The following is a 20220-nucleotide window of genomic DNA, read 5'->3' as shown; positions in this document are numbered from 1 at the left end:
ACAAGGCACCCCATCCTGGATTCCCCTAGGTGTCTAGTTTTCAAAAATGTACAGGTTTGCTAGGTTTCCCTGGTGCTGGCTGAGCTAAAACCCAAAATCAACAGGTAGGCGCATAGCAAAAAACAAGTCCGCTTTCAGTGGAAAAATATGATGTGTCCATGTTACGTTCCGGAGCATTTCCTTTTATGGGCAAAAGGCCTACCCACTCAAGTGAGGTACCATTTTTATTGGGAGACTTGAGGGAATTCTAGGTGGAAAGAAGTTTGTGGCTCCCCTCAGATTCCAGAACTTTTCATCACAGAAACATGAGGAAAATGTGTTTTTTTACACATTTTGTGGTTTGCAACAGATTCTGGGTAGAACAATGTGGTAAGAGACACACAAGTCACCCCATCCTGTATTTTCCTAGGCGTCTAGTTTTTTAATATATACAGGTTTGCTAGGTTTTCCTTTGTTCTGCCCGAGCTAGAGCCCAAAATCTACAGCTGGGCACATTTAAAAAAACTAGTCATTTTTCAGTGGTAAAATGGGATGTGTCTACATTGCGTTTTGGGGTGTTTCCTGTCGTGGGCACTAGGCCTACCCATACAAGTGAGGTACCATTCTTATCGGGAGACTTAGGGGAATGTTGGGTGGAAGTAAGTTTGTGGCTCCCCTCAGATTCCAAACCTTTGCATCACAGAAGTGTGAGGAAAATGTGTTTTTAGACATATTTTGAGGTTTGCAAATGATTCTAGGTAGAGAAATGTGGTAAGAGCCACACAAATCACCCCATCCTGGACTCCCCTATGTGCCTACTTTTCAAACAGCTTTGCTAGGTTTCTCTAGGTGTCGGCTGAGCTAAAGCGTCAAATCCACAGGTGGGTGCATTTCAAAAACCAAGTCAGTTGTCAGTGGAAAATTCTGATGTGTTCACGTCGCATTTTGGGGCGTTTCCTGTTGCGGGCATAAGGTCTACCCACACAAGTGAGGTACCATTGTAATCAGGAGACTTGAGGGAATGCTTATGGGAAGGACATTTGTGGCTTCTCTCAGATTGCAGAACTTTGCATCACAGAAGTATTATGAAAACTTGTTTTTTTAGACAAATTTTGAGGTTTGCAAGAGATTCCGGCTAGAAAAATGTGGTGGGAGACACACATGTCACCCTGCCCTGGATTTCCCTACGTGTTTGTTTTTAAAAAATGTACAGGTTTGCTAGGTTTCCTTAGGTGCTGACTCAGCTAGAGCCCAAAATCAACAGCTAGACACATTGCAAAAAACAAGTCACTTTTCGGTTGAAAAATGTTATCTGTCCACGTGGCATTTTGGGGCATGTCCTGTCATCGGCATTAGGCCTACCCACACTAGTGAGGTACCATTCTTATCGGGAGACTTGGGGGAATGCTTGGTGGAAGGAAGTTTGTGGCTTCCCTCAGATTCCAGAACTTTGCATCACAGAATTGTGAGGAAAATATGTTTTTTGACAACTTTTTATGTTTTCAAGAGATTCTGGTTAACAGAACCTGTTGAGAGCCTCACAAGTAACCCCATCCTGAAGTACCCTCGGTGTTTAGTTTTAAAAAATGTAGAGGTTTGCTAGATTTCTCTAGGTGCCAGCTGTGCTGGGTCCCAAAATCCACAGCTAGGGACATTGCAAAAAACAAGTCAGTTTTCCGTAGAAAAATGTGATGTGTACACATTGCGTTTTGGTCCGTTTCTTGTCGCAGGCACTAGGCCTACCCACAGAAGTGAGGTACCATTTTTATCAGGAGATCTGAGAAAACACAGAATACCAGAACAAGTGTTATTAACAATTGTCTTTCTCTACATTTGCACCTTCCAAATGTAAGAAAGAAGTCATTTTGAGAAATGTCCTCTAATTCACATGCTGTTATGGGTACCCAAGAATTCAGAGATCTGCAAATAACCAAATATACACTGCTTCCAAACTCCATATCTTGTGCCCATTTTGTAAATACTTAGGCTTCCTTGATGACTATTTTTCACTCTTGATAATTTACCAAATGAATTGGTGTATACCCGGTACACAATGAAAAATCATTGCAAGGTATGGATTAGTTATTGGTTCTGGGTAGCTTGGGTTCTTGGAGAACCTTCAAGCCCTATATATCCCTGTAAGCAGAAGGGTCCTATCGAAAATCTGTCATACCTAGAAAAAGTTACAGATGAAAACTTAGACACAAATGGTTCTTTTTTAACTCAAGTTCACTAAGGTTTTTATTTCAAGTATTACTCTCGGAAGAAAATCTTTGAAGGATCTACATAAATGACCCCTTTGCTGAATTCAGAATTTTATCCACTTTACAGAAATGTATAGTTTTGGGGATACGTTACTAACTGAAAGGAGGATGAAAGCACACAAAAAATAGGAAAAATTAGGTATGTCCCAGTAAAATGCCAAAACTGGGCTGAAAAGTTTGGTTTTCTGATTCTACTCTGCCTCCTCCTGAAAGCTGGGAAGAAGGTGATTTTAGCACTGCAAACCCTTCATTGATGCCATCTGTAGGGAAAAAATAGAGGTTTTCTGCAGCAGTACTTTTTCCCATTTTTCCTTGAAAACACACATTTTGGCTGTATTTTGCCTAATTTCTCATTCCTTTCCAGGGGAATCTGAAAACCCTGGGTACCTTTAGACTCCCCAGGATGTTGAAAAAAAGGACGGAAATTTGGCATGGATAGCTTAGGTGGACAAAAAGTTATGTGGGCCTAAGCGCTAACTACCCCAAAGAGCCACCAAAAGGCTTAGCATGGGAGGATAAAAGGCATAGCAGAGAAGGGGTTAAAACAAGGTTAATGAGCTATATTTTAACATTACAATAAAGTGTGGACAATACTGGCCTATTTTTCTTAACAACAATTATAGCCATCTGCAGGTAATCATTTTTCATGTCAAATTTACTTTTATGTTGGCTATCCCTTAACACATCCACAAACTTATCAGCCATTAGTATTGGATGGACATCTTGTCTCGTAGAAGAGACTAGAACTTTCTTTAGTCGCAACACATTCTGGGCCAGTCAGTTTTGTGGACAAATCCTATTGTGTGCATTTTTGTCCTTTAAGCTGGCCGCTGTAGAGGAAGCATTTGCACAATAATTTATCAGGTGTGTTAGGGTGAACTTCAAGTGGATGGTAACTGCGACTCCATTTGCGACCGCGTACGCGGTCGCAAATGGAATTGCATACCACTGCGAGTCGCAAATAGGAAGGGAACACCCCTTCCTATTTGCGAGTCGGAAATTCATTTTGCGAGTCGGTTCCGACTCGCAAAATGCATTTCTGCTTAGCAAACACACGTTTGCGACTCGCAAACGACGATTTTCGCCGTTTGCGAATCGCAAACTGTTTGCTACATCTGGCCCTAAGTGCTATTTTTACACTTCTTTTTCTAAAATTAATATCTCAACCTGCACTTATGGAATTTTGTTGTTTTGGTCTTGTTTTGTTCAGAATATAATAATCTATTTTTTTTTACTCCGTGTGGAGTCTTTTTGAGTTGTTTTCATTGTGTTATTCTGTGTGCGTGTTGTACTGTCGCATAGGCTGTCATTATTCTAATGAGACTACTGGACTTTGAGTGGCAGAATCGCCCGCGGTGTGGGAGACTAAGGGGGTCATTCCGACCCTGGCGGTCCATGACCGCCAGGGCCGGGGACCACGGAAGCACTGCCAACAGGCTGGCGGTGCTTCCAGGGCCATTCTGACCGCGGCGGTAAAGCCGGGGTCAGAAAAGGGGAACCGGCGGTTTCCCACCGGTTTTCCCCTGGCCCAGGGAATCCTCCATGGCGGCACTGCTTGCAGCGCCGCCATGGGGATTCCGACCCCCTTCCCGCCAGCCTGTTTCTGGCGGTTTACACCGCCAGAACCAGGATGGCGGGAACGGGTGTCGTGGGGCCCCTGGGGGCCCCTGCACTGCCCATGCCACTGGCATGGGCAGTGCAGGGGCCCCCTAACAGTCCCCCATGAAGATTTTCACTGTCTGCTTTGCAGACAGTGAAAATCGCGACGGGTGCTACTGCACCCGTCGCACCCCTGCAACACCGCCGGCTCCATTCGGAGCCGGCTTCTATGTTGCAGGGGCTTTCCCGCTGGGCCGGCGGGCGGCCTTTTGGCGGTCGCCCGCCGGCCCAGCGGGAAAGCCAGAATGGCATCCGCGGTCTCCTGACCGCGGAGCGGCCATTTGGCGGTGACCGCATGGTGGGCGGTGACCGCCGCCCGCCGCGGTCAGAATGACCGCCTAAGTCTAACCCACTGCGGGTAACACCTGTCGCTCCAATCCGGGTTTTGCTCCGGCTAACAAGCAGTGCCTCATCTCTACCCAAGGATAGGGATGACTGGGCAGCCGAGTGCATTACATACTTGGTTTCTCAGGGAAGCCGTGGTCACTCAGGTCTCATCCGTTTGTCTCAGTTACACTTAGTCTCATATATAAATGACAAACAGGGGCAGCATATGTTTTAATAATGAGTTTAATAAAACAACTGCATCTGAGAAAGCAAAGCGTGAGCTGCAGCAACCAGGACGACACAACATGACTATTAAAATTGTGATGAGAAGAGTGAAGCATAAAAATAACGCTATCATATTGTCACTGTTGTCAATAGACTAACTCCTACCTAGACAATGATAGAGCACAGTATGTTAAGCTCTAATTCTGCCCTTCAGGTTCCCCTGGGAAGACATCATTCCCCATACCTGTGCAAAGGCCTGCGGTCTGCATTAGCATCTGTAGCGAAGCATTCGGCAATCAGCATACAGTTGTGGTTCTCTGGCTGGAATCTCCCTCTAACATGTAAGGGACAAGGAAGTGTTTTTATAACAACACAGCTGATGTTCTGGAAAAATTTCCCTACGTAAGGATGTGTGTTTTCTACGAATGTTGGAGACTAAACTTCTACTACGTTTACCGGCAATGTACCGTGCTGTAACCTTGGAAGAAGCACAGAGTGATCAAGACTGTAAAAGTGGCTATTGTAACAATAATAAAATGAAGCTGAAAAAAATATATCTAGGTTAAGGTGCACAGCTGCTTGGCCTGGTGCGTTAAAATAACATGCATGGAGCTCTGGCTAAAATGGCCACACAACAGTACAAATACTTTATACATTGCTTCTGTAGATTAGCCTGACTGCCCTGTGCCAAGCTACCAGAGGGTGAGCACATGTAGGCCCATATTTATACTTTTTGACGCTAAACTGCGCTAACGCAGTTTAGCGTCAAAAAGTTTTGCGCCGTCTAACGCCATTCTGAAGCGCCATGCGGGCGCCGTATTTATGGAATGGCGTTAGACGGCGCAATCAGACCGGCGCTGCCTGGTTTGCGTGGGAAAAAACCACGTAGACCAGACAGCGCCGGCGTAGGGGGAAAATGGCGCATGGGCGTCTTAAAATGGGGTAAGTCAGGTTACGTCGAAAAAATCGTCTTAACCCGACTTGCGCCATTTTTTAACGACGCCCATCCCCCATCAACATGACTCCTATCATTGTAAAGATAGGAGTCATGCCCCCTTGCCCAATGGCCATGCCCAGGGGACTTCTGTCCCCTGGGCATGGTCATTGGGCATAGTGGCATGTAGGGGGGCACAAATCAGGCCCCCCTATGCCACAAAATATTATTAAAAAAAAATAAAAAAATACTTACCTGAACTTACCTGAATGTCCCTGGGGTGGGTCCCTCCAGCCTTGGGTGTCCTCCTGGGGTGGGCAAGGGTGGCAGGGGGGGTCCCTGGGGGCAGGGGAGGGCACTCTGGGCTCATTTTGAGCCCACTTGTCCCTTAACGCCATGCCTGACCCAGGCGTTAAAAAGCGGCGCAAATGCGCCGTTTTTAGCCACGCCAACTCCCGGGCGTCTCTTTTGCCCGGGAGTATAAATACCACGTAAAGGCCTGGGAGTCATTTTTCAGACGGGAACGCCTCCCTTGCATATCATTAACGCAAGGAAGGGGTTCACGCTAAAAAATGACGCACATTCCGGGAACTTTGGCGCTATTCGCCTCTAACGCCATAGTATAAATATGGCGTTAGTTGGCGTTAGTTTTGCGTCGAAATTGCGTCAAAAAAAACGACGCAATTTCGGCGCAAACGGAGTATAAATATGGCCCGTAATCTCTAAGTGTGCATCTGACTTACACTGAATACGTGGTTCCTGCTTGTACAGGGTGCATACTCAGACAACCAGGAATCCCATTTCTAACAGTTCCTCACAAATGTTCTATAATAAGAAGCTAGGGCAGACAGCTACTTATCTCCGAGTGACATCTCGTCCCGGTCACATAACAGCTAAAGCACACGTTTAATAATTCTGCTAGAATTTCAGCATAGTTGACTTCTTGAATGGAGAACACCTTTCTGATCTCACCAAGTGACCTTCCACCAGGACTTGGCTTGTGCCAGTATTCAATAAAGTTTAAACTTTCACTCCATTAAAGTAATCCCATAAATCTTGTTAAAAAGTACAGTTCTTTAATTTCTCTGGCAGCCGACGTCTGTCCTCGACTTTTTCAAGGCTGCAAAGTTCATAAGATTGATATTCATGAATAATCTTCAAATACCCATTTAAGTGTATTGATTTTGCTAAAATGAATCCACAGTGACAAAGTACATGCAAAAAGGGGTGATAAATGCACCAATGTGTTCATGAAGAAATACATTTTATGTGCATCGCAAGTGAAATAAAAGAGTGATGACAGAATCAAGTTGTGAGACCTCTGAGTGTCCAAAGAAATATCAAAAGTGAGTAAAAGAGTAGAAAAGGGTATTTAGAGTGAAAATTATTGATCAAATCCAACACCCCTGGTGTGCTTAATAAACCAGGAAAAGCATTATTACAAGTATTACAAGTCAAAAGTCACAGTGGCGTTCAGCCATGACGGTCTACCAATGGCGTGCCGAACCATGGCGGTTCAAAGTCACCACAGTAATACAGAACACCACATTGGATTTATTTGAAAACAACACAGCTGACACACAATGCCACAATCGACATACCTGCAAACCACACTATAAACACACCCCTTCACACACCACAATTCTTTGCAGCTACAATTAAGCACACTGTAGCCAGAAAGCACAATAGAAAAAAAAATGATTAGAATAGGCACCCCTGCAATTTTTCTCACATCACATACCCTTCACAGTTTTCTTTCCACTCACATCTCTTTGCACTTTCCAACTTCACAAACTCACCGTCACCTGTTCATTTCAAATCCTTCCCATAGCACCACCATGTCACCTCAGAAAAATCTCCATTTCACTGACTATGATTTAAAAGTCATGGTGGATGAAATCATAAGAGTAGAGCCACAATTATTTGGAGCACAAGTCCAGCACACTACTATCACCAGGAAAATGGATATGTGGCAAAGGATAGTCAACAGAGTGAAGTATATAGGCACCACCCCGTGCACAAGGGACAACATCAGGAAGAAGTGGAATGACTTCAGGGGGAAGGACTGTTCCATGGCATCCAGGCACCAGCTGCAGGTCCAGAATACTGCTGGTGGTCCCCCACCTCCTCCCTTACAATTCACATCCTGAGATGAGAAAGTCTTGTCCATCCTGCATCCTGAGGGCTTGAGAGGAATACCTGGGGGAGTGGAGTCGGGTAAGTCACAACACTAAAATATCTTACAAAAATGTATTGTCATGCATGCTCACTGATCACATTTTGACCACCTTCATTGTCACCCCACTCACCAGCCCAGTGTACACCTGTCCATAGACCACTGTCTGGCATCTCACATGTGAATTAGACTCACCTGGGGGAACAATAGCTGTGACCATTCTGTGTAGTACAGGGATTGACAGCACTACAATTCCAGCAGACACTGTTCTACAACCACAAAAACCAGCAGGCACTGTTCTCCAATCACAAACAGCAGAACAGTGTATCATACTCAAAATAGCCTTGTTTGGCAAATCCCTATTGAAGTGTACCCACCTGAGAGACTGATATTGGTATAGTGTGTGGGTAGTACAGGCAATGACAGGACAGGTAAGGCCAGGAGGCACTGCTACTGTCACTCCACTCAGCCACCACAGTTTCCTCTGCTCAAGTGACAGTGGTCCCCGAACTCACCATTGAAGTGTACTCACCTGAGAGGCTGATATCTGTATAGTGTGTGGGTAGTACAAGCACTGACAGGACTGATGAGGCCAGGGTGCTATGTCTCACAAAATCCAAACACAAGCCCAGTGTGCATCTGTCCCAGTATCCTTGTTTATAAACTCAGAATGGTAGCGTACACACCTAGGAGGATAACTTATGTATACTGTGTAGTACTTGCAGTAACATGATTGTAAATTGCAGGAGGGACAGTCCCTGTAACTCCAATCACCAGGACACTGTACATATCTGGTGCAGCTCCTCTGCAATGGCAGAGAGGCATCGCACCCCTGGCTATGAGCCAGCAGATGAAAAATAAAACAATAGCTTCCTATTGTTTTATTTTTCCTCTGCTGGCTCTGCCAGAAGTTCAGGGAGGGGCGGGGCTGGGCCATAGGAAGTGGGAGGTGGGAGGGGGAAGGAGGAGAGAGTGCACCTAAGTTTGCATGTTTGTTTGGCCAGCCGTCGTAGGCCGGCTAACCACACATGTGCACTTATGTTTCTCCAACCCGGCTGTGCACACAGCCAGGCTGAAGAAACTGCACAAACCCCAGGGTTGTGTCTGAGCAGCAGTCCAAGCCACTCAGATCAATCCTAATGCTGCTTTCATGCTATGATTAGCACGGAAGCAACACCAGGATTGTTGGGGAGCCTGTGCTGGTGTCCCAGTGAATGCTGGGACACCACATCTAGGGAAGGGGAGTGAGGAGCGAGGTGGCAGGAGACGCAGCACTGTGGTGAGATGTACGTTTTTTTGGTTTTTTTTATTTCTACCAGCTCTTTGTCTCTGTCTCCCCTCCTGCCTATTCCCTTGAGATTGGTGGTGAGCACCTGTGGTCAAAATGCATCTGTCTGTGAACTCACAAATGAACTTTACTCATCTGGGAGGGAGCAAGAGATAGATCACGGTACACTCTGTGATGTGGCTAAACACCTCGATGTAAGTCTATGAGCATCGTCCTAAGTGTTAGTGAGCTCATACATTCTGCAGCTGGTTGACTGAAATGGAATTGGTACATCACAGAAATGTCAGGTCTATACAATTGATAGCACATGTACCAGTCACATAAGGAAATCCCTGCCAATCCAACGAGTACATGACCTAGGATAAATTTCACTGCAAACTATTGGAGGCAGATGTCACAATACAACTTGTAACGTATCTCTCACACCAACAGATCAAGCTGCCACTGGGGACACGGAGACCACTGAAGAGACTGCCACTATCCCGATGGTTGAAGCCCTCAGTGACGACAACACTCCTGGATGTCTGGACATTGAGGACGGTTCTGGCCCATCTGGGCAACCTGGTCAGACAACACCAGTGAACCTCACCGTGACCAAATCGACTCCTCCCAGCCCAGTTGCATCTACATCTCGGACAGCCATTCGCCCCCCAACATATGTCCTGAGGACAGTGACTACCATCTTGTGCCCCCAGTCCAGGATCCTGAGTCACAGCAACACACCTCTGACAATGATGGTCCTGGAACCAGTGGTAGGGGGCATTCTATGCCTAGGGCGAAGGCACATGGAGGTAGGGTGCATCAGAGGGATGTTGTGGGCCAGCAGCATGATGCAACTGGGGATGATCCTGGCCAGGACACCATCAGCCAAGTCTTGGAATCCTATCAACAATCCCAAGGTTTGATGTGCCAGGTACTTACCAAACTAAGGGAAATGAAGCAGCTGCAGAGGGGCTTTCATTGAGAGTCATTGAAAAAGTGGGAGGCTACAAAACCCATCCTGGCCTTCCTATCAGGGGTGTTCAGGGAGCTTATCAGTACCCAGATCAGAGACCGTGAGCCACACCACACTCCTTCCTTTGTCCAAGAAACACCAGGCCCTTCTACATCGGTAGCAGCCACCCGAAGTGAGGCCCTTTCAGGGGAAGTATCTGCCTCAGACACCCCTGCCTCTGTAGCTGCAGAACCAACCCACAAGCCAGGATGTCTACACAAGACTCTAGGAGGTGCAGATGGCAAGACACCAACAACTGGCAGCAAGTGACCACTTTCTGGTTTCACTCCTTTATGTGTGCCAATTATTCACTCTGTTGACTGTTCAACCACGCTCCATCTTCCATGGTAGTAGGACACTGGACTTTGGACTCCAAATGTTGTTGCACCTACTAACATGATTTCTTCCACCATGACTGACACCCCTCACTTTCGTTTTCTGTGGCATCAGTTTTTTTCCCTGCATCTATGTAAATAAACTGATCAATCAGAAAAACATTGCTTGCTTCTTTTCCACATGTTGAAATGTTGAGATGTAAGCCCTTGTGATGTACATGAGGAAAGTACAAGATGGTAATGGAAGTAGGGATATGTCACAGGTAGTGTCATGCTGAGGATTCATAGAAACACACTGAAACAAGTGTCTGGTCACACCAAACATTGTATCGCATTTACAGCACATAGGCTGTCAATGTGTCTGGAATGTCATAGTCAAGAATGTCTGAAACCACATTGAATCAGGCTGGATATGTCAAGGTACAGTCCCCCAGACCACAGAAGAAAAGTCTTTGTCAGACCTTGTACTGTAGACTAGGCTAACAGATGAGTGAACGTTGTCACCGGTTTGAGCCTTATCACATACCAAAATCTGGGGACTGATTTTATTGATTTATTACACTAATGTGGCCCAACGAGGCCAAAATCGCAGTGCCATATTTACAGAATGACACAACACATGCATTGCATTACTTTGTAACCCATTGTGCTGCATTATGACTGTGTCAGGCATAATGTATGCAAAGGGGGGCTGAACAAATGGTGCAAAGAACTCTAGGAGATTTCTTTGCATCATTTTTTGGGCACTTTTAACTCCTGCTCTGTTGACATGTCATGTGTATCAAACTGGTGTGCCTTTCCTTTTGGACCTGGCTCCTAGGACAAAACTAGGGGAAATCCTCAGACCATTTGCTCAGAAGGGACCACAAATGGCTGTGTACAGTGATCGTTCATTTAATGATTGTTTTTCAACTGGGAGTAATTTCTCTCCAGCAGATCACTCTTCCTAAATATTACATGCCAATGGTAAGTAGGTTGTGGATCACTGTACTCTGCCATGTGTCTGGGTATATGTATATGTAGACATCTGCCACCCAGGAGCTAGTTATCTTCAATGTATGATGGGTGCTGGTGCCTCACTGCAGTCTGTGATGTGAAGGTGTCCATCATACATATGACATGATTTACATAGCTATTTGTTTTCAGCTGCAGCAAACTAATTTCCTTTGGTAAGTGGGGAGTGTCTATTGACATGAATGATGTGTCATTACTGTTGCCAACATTCCTTGTGCTTATATGTCAGCATCTGTCCCTTTCTCTTTAGGAAACATTTCTATGCTGCAGTTCTATGCATGTTCTAGCCATGTTGATGGGATGATGTCTGTATTCCATCGCATATATGTGCATGGGAAACTGTTAGTAGAATAGTTAATCTACAATGGGTGTACATTTCATGTGGTGCCACAGACAGGAATGTGTCACCATTGTTCATTTCTAGACATATACCTTCATGCGTCATAGTATGTCATTTGGCATGTCGAACTGTGGTAGCTATGAGGGAGATGACTGTTAGGCCCAGAATGTGGAACCACTTTGCGTTTATCTATGCCCTTGATATGGAATCATAAGGAACAAATGTACTGAACATGTGTAATGATTGAGGATTGTGCCCTGACTGTTGGCATGCATCATGGAGTGAGTTGCAGTGATGTTGACATCTCATGTATTTGGGTACAGGAATTCATCCACAGACAGACACCAGGATTGACATGTCCAAAATGTGGTTAATGATGTTGGTGCTCATTGGACAACAGGTTGAGGGCCTTCTCATATTCTTTTAATGTTCTGTGTCTCTCTAACATGCAAAGGACCGATGTCTACTACATAAACACTCCAAGGATGTCATTTTTATGGGTGTCAGATATTAGTGGTGACTATCCTGGGTTTTGCAAATTCGTTGTTTTGTTTATTCTGGGAACATTTCTCCTTGACATATTAAACCTGACATCAACAATGTTCCTTTCAATGATACTAACTCCTTAAATGTATTGTGACAGATGTCACTTGGCGAAGTGCACATTGTTGAAATGTTTCCTGTGTGACATGGTTATTTCCATGTCAGCTACTCCAAGATATTGTTTTTTCGGGATCCACATAGCCGGACTTCAGGTCATCATTTCTGAATGTTGGTTCATTATGTACGTACGAAATAGATTTGTGCATGACCTTGTTTGAGAAATGTGGGAATGTAATCTACAATGGATACTGTTGTTTGCCATTACTTGACTGAGGTCTGCTGCATGTGGAACAGCTTTGAGGATGAAGAGGTCTCTTAGTTGTTGTATGCCTAGTGTTGTTCCAAGACGTCACCAATGTAATTGTAGTTGTCTGAGGTCCCGATTTTAGTGTGGGACACTTTAGTAAACCCAGATGCATGCTTGCATATGTCATGGCACATGTATGCACCACTTAGATGAGTTGTTTTGCTTGGTACTACTGACAGAATGGTATTAATAGTCAATCTGAGTTGCAGCTCAGGGGTTTTCATGAACATGTGATGTCCATATTCCTCTTTGCCCTTGCAGCATCATCACAAGCAAACAGAGGAGACGGGGCTCAGCGAAGTGGGGACGCATCTGGCCAAGGGTCCTCGGAACAAGGGACAACTGGCATGGAGGGACCCAGTGGCCTGGACTAGAGGGTGAGTGGAGTGCCACGGGGAAGACCAGATCTGCCTCATCACCATCATCCTGGGATTCCTCCTCCAGTGGCCACTCCCTAGTGGTGGCAGACCAATCAGGGCAACCCCCAGCACCATCTTTCTCCACCACCCCGTTCTATCACTGCCGTCCCTGTTGATCCCCACGAAGTTGGCCTTAGCCGCTCACCCAAGAGGGTGAGCATCTCCTTCGCTGCAGGCACCTCTGCTCAAGTCCCTGTTACCCCCTGCTGACCTCAGTGAGGAGGCTACTGACCACCGGAGAGCAATCTCTGTGGGTCCTCCAGCAATTGTGAATGGCATCCAAGGACTGGTGATCCAACTGCAACAAACAAATGCATTCCTGGAAGGTATACATGGTTCAATGGCTGGCCTACAGAGACCTTTTCAGACTCTGGCATCCACACTGATGGCAACCAGTCACCCTCCACTTTCTGTTCCCCCTCCATCTCCCTCTTCCATGTCCAAATTCCCCCTTCTACTTCCTATCCACAGCACACAAACAGATCCACAGACATCCATCTCAAAAGACAAATGGAGCACACACAATCACAAGCACCACCAGACACACTGGCACTCACAGACACAACATCCACCTACAGACACAACAGTCAGAACTTCCCCTGACACCCTCACCACCTCCAGCATTACACACACAACAGCAAGCATACCTACAGTCACCACTTCAACAGACCACCACCTTCACCTCCTGTCCCCCCAAGGCACACAAATGCTCACACTCACCCACCCAACAGACACCCTCCACACACAAGCATACCTTGTATAAGCAAGCACCCACAACATCTACACCTACACTGCCTACAACCATTCCCTCAACCTCCAGATCCTGCCCCCCTTAGATGAGTCTCCATGTGTCCAAAAAACTGTGCCTATGTGAGCTTGACCTTACCCCTTTCTCTCCCTGTACCACACCCAAAAGGACCCCACCCAGCTCCATGGCCATCCCTTCCACCTCCGAGGCCTTCCCTGCCTGACCCTTCAAGCACCCATGCCTCTCCCCATGCCAAGAAGAAGCCTACCCTTCCCAAAAAGAGTCTCACCCCTCCAGAGAAGACCACCCATCCCAAGCCCAACACCACCATTCCCAAATCCAATTCCCTACCACCCCACCCCAGGAGAATCCCTGAGCTGCCTGCCTGCTCCCTTGATGCACCTTCCTGTGGAGGTTCCATGGCAGTTGGGAGTCAAATTTAGGAACTTTTTTTGGGACTATTTAGGACTGGCCACTGGCCTTTGGACTTTAAATAGTTTCAAAATTAATAAACCGTTATTAACAGTTGTTTATTTGGGTACACATTTGTCCTGCAATTCCTTTGCATCATTATGTTGTTCCTGTATAATTTGTGTTATGTGCCTACAGTTGTGTGTTTGAGCCTGATTGCTGCTCCATGTCCTGTTGTTTGCAGTATGTGAGTTTGTGGGCAGTGCTGGTGTCCCCCCAAGAGAAGGGTATATGCTGTGTGTATAGGTTGGTGCGTGTAAATGCAATGTTGATGTCATGGCATTGTGTAGTATTTGGTATGGCAAGTATTTCTTTTTGTGTTGTGCAATGTGGGCATGTATGATGTTTGACTTGCCTCCCTGATATGACTTCTGTATGTATCTGATGTGTGTCATCTTGAGTTTTGTTTGTGCAGACACGGAGTGTGTTCAGTTGTGCTTTCTGTGTTTGAATTTGCCGGTGCATGTGTTGATTTAGGTGTGTGTCTCTTGCAGCTAATTTCTGTAGGGGTATGTCCCATGCAGTAAGAGTTGTATGTGCTTTGATCACTTGTCCCTTCCCCATTGTGCAGATGTGCATGACATTTGGGTTTAGTACTGTTTGTCCTGCATGGCCATTTCCTGTGCACATGTTGTTTGAGGGGCCTGTTCGAGGTGATGTATGTCCCTCAGCAGTCCCCTTTCGTGGGTGTCCCAGATGCCCCCCCCCCCCATTTGTGCAGATATAGTTTCATGTTTTCTTTGTCTATTTGTCTCTCTGTGTTTTGTGCATGTCATTGAGCTCCCATTGTGTTGTGATGTGTGTGTCCATTGCAGGATTGTTTCATGGTGGTATGTTCCATGTCACTTCGATACATATGTGTGTTGTATGTGTGGCCAGTCCCTAGCCAGTGGTGTGACAATATTATGTAGCCTTCACTCTCCCTGTGCCTGAGCTGTGTGGCTGTGTGTATTTGTATTGTGTGTAGGTGCAGTGCGTGTGCTGCCCGGAGGGGGCGTATATTGACTGTGTGCTTGTCTGTGTTGATGTATGTTTGTGGGTGTGTGTGGGTTAAGACGTGTACCTGCTGCCCATTGCCTGTCCCGCCATGATGTGTAAGCAGGCACAACACACTGTTTTTAAGGTTAATCATACAGGTAGGTGTGTGTACTTATGGTTGGTGTCATCCACAGCACCCTGGATTTCTTTGTATTTCAATGAGCAGGAGCAGCGGCATGAAGTTTGTGAAGGGCTCCATGGCAGCACCGGATGTGTAGGTCTGCCTGCAGGTAAGTGTCTCCCTTTATATTGTCCATTTCCGCCTTCTGATACATGGTGGTTGAACTGCCATAGGCACATTGACGGTATGCAACCTCGTAATGAGTCCGGCGGCAACACAAGCTCCGTCAGCCTGTTTGTGCTTCCTCATAACTGTGGGGGTCTGTGCTACCTGGCCGTGCTGGTTGACCCATGGTGGTCTTTTGTTAGTATGACTGACATACTTGTAATACAGCGGTCCGACTGCCAGATTGATGGTGATCAGACCACCACTACTGCTATGGTGTTCCGCGGGCCGCCAGTCTCGTAATCAGACCCATAATGCCTTCACCAGACCATTAAAAAGAAGGAAAAATATCTTTAGAATGTCTCAATTATAAGAGTAGATGAGGGAGGCAATTCTATGCTCTATGGAAAAAGGACATTGGTTCATCAATATGGCTAATGTTACAAGTTTCGGAAGAAACAACAGAAATCATGATCAGTATCTAATGAAGTAGTAAATACGTGAGCCACCAACTACAAGGAACATGACCATAACACACCTCTAATAAACAATATCTCATGCATTGTGGTAGATGCCATCAGTCAAAATTAGTGTGATTCCTATAACGGAGCTCATCACCTGCTCCTCAATGAAAATGTAGTAATATCCAAGAGTTAAGAAAAGGCCATTATGGGGGTCATTCCGACCCTGGCGGTCATAGACCGCCAGGGCCGGGGACCGCAGATGCACCGCCAACAGGCTGGCAGTGCATCCAGGCCAATTCTGACCGCGGCGGTAAAGCTGCGGTCAGAAAAGGGAAACCGGCGTTTTCCCGCCGGTTTTCCCCTGGCCTGAAGAATCCTCCATGGCGGCGCTGCAGGCAGCGCCGCCATGGGGATTCCGACCCCCTTCCCGCCAGCCTGGCTGGCGGGAAGGGGGTTTTGACCGCCAGAACCTGGCTGGCGGGAACGGGTGTCGTGGGCCCCCTAACAGGGCCCCACAAAGATTTTCAGTGTCTTCATAGCAGACACTGAAAATCGCGACGGGTGCAACTGCACCCGTCGCACCCTTTCCACTCCACCGGCTCCATTCGGAGCCGGCATCCTCGTGAAAGGGGGTTTCCCGCTGGGCGGGCGGGCGGCCTTCTGGCGGTCGCCCACCAGCCCAGCGGGAAACTCAGAATGACCGCCGCGGTCTTTTGACCGCGGTACGGTCTTCTGGCGGTTCCCGCTTGACGGGCGGCTCCTGCCGCCCGCCAAGATTAGAATGACCCCCTATATGCCTGACAAAGTAATTAGATATAAAACAAAATATACTGGTTACATAAAGTAGTGGACCTAGCGGTTAACACAAATATTTAAAAGATGAAGGTTGTGTTAGATTGGCCATCAGCTCAAGGGATTAGCAAAACCAGACAATTTTACCGTTACATTTTGAACAACAGATGGGGCTCACTCCTTCTTTTGGGCTTTTTCAACAACCTTCTTAGGCCTTTGAAAATGGTTCTTTCAACTGCATCTTTCTGAGGCCTGCCTAAGAATACCCCCTTCTGCCTTCCGTTCACAAAGTTTACTTCCTCCAGGTCAGGCGGTAGGGTTTTTCTTCAACATCAGGTTCCTTCTATTGCTCCTCCCTGCATGACAATCATTCTTTAAGTTTGCAGTGTGATTCACACTTTGAGCTGTAGTACAGAACCTAATTTGCTACCTAGTTAGTTGTTGCCCAAAATGTTTTTATAACAAGTATCTGGCAGACTGTCACCCATCTCTGAGTGATATCCCTTCCTGGTCATATGACGGCTAGAGCTCACTTTTAATAATTCTTCTGGAATTTCAGCACAGGCGGCATGTAGAATGGACAACACCATTTCTGATCTCACCAAGGGACCTTCGACTATGATCTGGCTGGTGCCATTATTCAATAAAGTGCATAATGTCACTTCATTACTGACAACATTTGGTTATCAGTCATGGCTCTATAAACTCATTGTTACATTTGAACAGTCCCAACAGATAGACGTCGTCCTCCGTCTCCTCACAGCTTGTTCCACTAGGTTGGTGGCTATATGGGAGCTCGGGTTTCCTTCTTTATTTAGAAGTTGGCTTTCCATTATAGGTTGCATCTACTTTCTCGTGAGTCTGGTCAGAAACATCGGTGCACCACAAGAGGAATGTAAAATAGTTGGTCACTCCCAGTGACAACCCCTAGTCCATCTCTTTGGAATGCAGCTTGCTTCCACAACATTTCCCTTGTTTTGCAGGTTTTTAAATGTGTTTTTATGTTACTTACCTTACTTTGGTGTTGGTCTAGGACCTATGGCTGATTTCTGCTGTATCTCCAGTGTAGTTTCCGAACCCAAGTGTTAACACGTTTATCAGCTACCTGAAAAGCTTTTTAGGCTATGCCCCCTGATTTCTTCCAGATTCTGGTGTAAATCAACAAAACCATTACTAGAGATATGTTTTGCTGTAGTCAAGTTTAACAATCTTGGAAGTGTTAACCTTGTTACCTATAATGTAACCATTCAGGTTTTAAGTGCAATGTTCACCCACGCTTCATTGATCAGTAAAGGTTTTTAGTAATGTCCGTAAAACATGTGAAATACTATTTTATGAACTGCAAATATCAAGTAATCCCATAAAAACACATTTCCAGTGCTCACTCTCTACATGATTCATAACTGAAGCTCTTGAAGCTATGCCGTTTATTTTGTCGACAGTTCTCACTGTATTTATCCATTTTGATTTCTGTTCCTTTCAGGTGTATTTATTCATGTACATTTATTCATTTACCTTTGCAATGAAATAAGGAACTATAACGCATATTTTCCACATTTATTTAATCCGAAACTATATAATTTCAGTGGGGTGTTCAGAGGGTTGCATATATTTACGTTACATGCTAAAGTAGCCCGTAACATAAATATGGGCAAACCAATATTTCTGAAGGAAATTTTATGAGTACGACTTTAGATTTTTATATACAAATCTTCTTTGGAAAGCACTTTGTAGAAAAAAGCAATATATATGTAGGTTTCATGAAATGGTTAATTATTCACTATTTTTCCTGCTATTGTTTATAACCATCTAAAAAAACACTAAGGCCCATATTTATACTTTTTGACGCTAAACTGCGCTAACGCAGTTTAGCGTCAAAAAGTTTTGCGCCGTCTAACGCCATTCTGAAGCGCCAAGCGGGCGCCATATTTATGGAATGGCGTTAGACGGCGCAATCAGACCGGCGCTGCCTGGTTTGCGTGGGAAAAAACCACGTAGACCAGACAGCGCCGGCGTAGGGGGAAAATGGCGCATGGGCGTCTTAAAATGGGGCAAGTCAGGTTACGTCGAAAAAATCGTCTTAACCCGACTTGCGCCATTTTTTAACGACGCCCATCCCCCATCAACATGACTCCTATCATTGTAAAGATAGGAGTCATGCCCCCTTGCCCAATGGCCATGCCCAGGGGACTTCTGTCCCCTGGGCATGGTCATTGGGCATAGTGGCATGTAGGGGGGCACAAAAAAGGCCCCCCTATGCCACCAAAAAAAAATATAAAAAATAAAAAATTATACTTACCTGAACTTACCTGAATGTCCCTGGGGTGGGTCCCTCCATCCTTGGGGGTCCTCCTGGGGTGGGCAAGGGTGGCAGGGGGGGTCCCTGGGGGCATGGGAGGGCACCTGTGGGCTCATTTTGAGCCCACAGGCCCCTTAACGCCTGCCCTGAGCAGGCGTTAAAAAGTGGCGCAAATGCGCCGTTTTTAGCCACGCCAACTCCCGGGCGTCTCTTTTGCCTGGGAGTATAAATACCACGTAAAGGCCTGGGAGTCATTTTTTAGACGGGAACGCCTCCCTTGCATATCATTAACGCAAGGAAGGGGTTCACGCTAAAAAATGACGCACATTCCGGGAACTTTGGCGCTATTCGCCTCTAACGCCATAGTATAAATATGGCGTTAGTTGGCGTTAGTTTTGCGTCGAAATTGCGTCAAAAAAAACTACGCAATTTCGGCGCAAACGGAGTATAAATATGGCCCTAAAGATCTTTTTGTAATGGCCGTATCAATGATATAATATCATTTAAAACAATATAGAGCAACAAAAATATCTCAAAAAATGTTTACAAAAAATATCACCATTTTACACTATATTTCAGCCAAATTCTAATATTGATCACCAAAATATTTCTGTTAAAAATAACTATTTCTAGTAACATCGAAACCACAAAATCAGAAACAAATACATTGTTACCTTTAAATAAGTATATAAAAAATATTGAAATACACAGATCGACTATACTAATATCATAATAATTAAAAGCAAATATTACAAAATACATTTATTATAGCTTTATTTTACTTTAAAAATGAAATTAAACTCAACATGTTAGATCTGGCTGTCTTAGGGTGGTCTTCCATCAAACCTTCTCCTTCATTCGCCATGTTTGTTATCTTCCTTTTGCTGGCCTTAGGGCTCTGTACACTTTACCACTGACTAGTGCTAAAGTGCATGTGCTCACTCCTTAAAACATGGAAACATTGACTTATCCCCAATTTGCATAATTAATTTACTTAAAAGTCCCTATTAAAGTGGTACTATATGTACCAAGGTCCTGTAATTTAAATGCTACACGAAGGTCTGCAGCACTAATTATGCCACCCACTTTAAACGTGTCAGGCTTGTCACTGCAGCCTGTGTGTGCAGTTTGCGGCTGTTATTTCGACCTGGCAGGATAAACTTCTGTCAGGCCCCAAACCTTCTTTTTCAACAAGTAGTGTGTGCCAAACGACTAAAAGCTGTCCCACGCCACACTGCTTGTGTGTGTAGGACGGCCCTCAGCTGTCCACGCACACAGCACAGGAAATACGCACACCAAAGGGATTTCCTTCCACCAA

Source organism: Pleurodeles waltl, chromosome 2_1 (genome assembly GCF_031143425.1).
Source record: "Pleurodeles waltl isolate 20211129_DDA chromosome 2_1, aPleWal1.hap1.20221129, whole genome shotgun sequence".
NCBI classification, from domain to species: domain Eukaryota; kingdom Metazoa; phylum Chordata; class Amphibia; order Caudata; family Salamandridae; genus Pleurodeles; species Pleurodeles waltl.
Note: the sequence above shows the minus strand (reverse complement) of the source record.